Source organism: Gavialis gangeticus, unplaced genomic scaffold (assembly GCF_001723915.1).
Source record: "Gavialis gangeticus isolate Ggan-Ray unplaced genomic scaffold, GavGan_comp1, whole genome shotgun sequence".
In the NCBI taxonomy this organism is placed as follows: Eukaryota; Metazoa; Chordata; order Crocodylia; family Gavialidae; genus Gavialis; species Gavialis gangeticus.
Genome location: NW_017728992.1, coordinates 193,460,495 through 193,462,652, shown reverse-complemented (window position 1 = coordinate 193,462,652; position 2,158 = coordinate 193,460,495).

Here is a 2,158-nt window from a genome sequence, read left to right as displayed (position 1 = left end):
TAACCCTTGGCCTAGGTGTGCCTCCCCCGGGGCCCGAGGGGGGCCCAGCAGGGAGGTGGCTGTTCTGGTCCCTACTTAGGAAGACGGAGGCAAAGAAATCATTAAACATGTTAGCTTTGTCATCTGGTGTGACGACCAAATTTCCCAACGCGTCCTGCAAGGGCCCCACATTACCCGGGACCTTCTTTTTACTCCCTATGTATTTAAAGGGCTTCTTATTGTCCTTAATCTGGGAAGCTAGTCCCAGTTCCATCTCTGCCTTGGCCTTCCTGACTGCCCCCCTACATCCTCAAGCGACTGCAGTGTAGTCATGTTATGCAAAGAAAAAGTAACAGGCTTTTTCTTCTGTTATAAAAAAAATAATAATACCACAGATTGCCAGCAAAAATAACTGAAAGCCTGCAGGAAAGCATATAATCAAAATAAGCCTCTCACATTCTTTCTAACCCGGCTAGATGCTATTCTTTTCTTAGTCTTCATTATAAACAACTGTAAGGGAGGCAAAATCCAAATGAAACAAAAGGATATATCGTCACTTCACAGAAGCAGTAGACTGGAGTGAGTGCAGCCAAGTCTATGGAGGGCTAAAAGGGAGATGATTTTCTAGTCAGTGCCAGGCATTGCCTCGTTTGCAGGATAGGAGCTTTGCCACTGTCTCCTGATAAACCAGTTATAGTCAACATTTTAACATTAAAAGAGCCTAGCATCCTAGACGAGGATACTGCTTTCCTCATGGCCTGATCAGTTAGCCAGTTTTCAGGGTTTTGCAGTTGAACGGAAGCAGAGATTTCTTGTTTATTTGCATAGAAACCAAGGCCCATTTCCCCGAAGTTGAGCAAACAACAGGCAGTTTCCTTACTCCGAAATTCCTCCGTCTCGGCTCAAACTGTGGATCTCTCTCTGCCTCCTCTCTGTGTCCCACGCTCATCTGGGAAACCGAAAACCCAGTTTCTTAACCCATGCACTTTCTATCAAACCCCACTGCCTTAGCCTTAGATCTGCTGAGGCCTCTCCAGATGGCAGCTTTCCTTGCTTCTTGCTGTCTCACAGTATAACAGTTTTATTGCACCTCCTATTAAGCTATCCTAGCCGCTGCATCCATAACAAGGTCCACGCTTGTCTTTGGATCAATAACTCAGCTGATAGCAATGGCAAGCACCATGCAGGCTTGCAGAACTTAGCACCGTCCACCTGCAAAAAATAAGTCCACATTCAGAAGAAGCTGCTCTGCTGTTTGTCTCCACTTTTATTTCTGAAGATGCCACATTCCCACACAACTAGAGCATCTCAGTGGTCCCAAGCAGCTGTGTCATGTGGCTCCATATATCCCTGGCCAGTTTGTAAACCCTGATCTCTGCAGCGGGTAAGGATCCTAACACTACAAAGTACCCAGGCTCTGTATTTGCCACTCCCTTGTGTATGCACTGCGTTTGCTTGGGTATACTAAGAGCCAGCCAGTGTAGTGCATACACTTCAGTAGGATGGCGGACCCAATGCTTTTTTTTTCTATAATTTTGCAGGTCAGTTTAGAATCGGTGAGACTGAAGAGCTTACAGCACTAGTGAGAGCCAGAGAGAGAGAGAGCAGATGCCGGGCCCTGAGATTAAATATGTATTTAATAAAGCTTAGGTTGAGGTTTGGCAGAGGGGTGATTGCGCACCCATATGTTTCCTGCCCCTTCGCTGCAATCATGATGCAAACCTCAGCGCCATTTGTCTGTCTCACTTGCCTTAGCACCTTTTTTAATGAGCAGGGAATATCATTTCTGTCCCATTGCAATGGTTTTTGTCCTTTAATCTTCCAAGCCCTTCCTTTAAGAGCTGAGGCAAATGTTTGTAGTGCTCCATGTGCCGTTAAAGCACCCTAGAAAGTGAAAAGATAGAGCGTACACAGCAATGACATGCTGCAAATCAGCCTGGACTGCCCCCGAATTGACTGTAAGTGAAAGAGGAACAAGCTGGATCCTGCTAGATGACACAGTTCCCTTTCAGAGCAGCATGTAGTACCCCTGCTGAAGATGCAGGTGATGTGGTTTTGCAAGAGCAGATGACATGGCCTTTAGTTTGAGAGCTGTAATTACTTGGTGCCTGATTAACTGTGCTTTACTTGCAGTTTTGGTTTCCTTTTTTCCTTGTTTTAGAAGACCTGAAAAATAAGC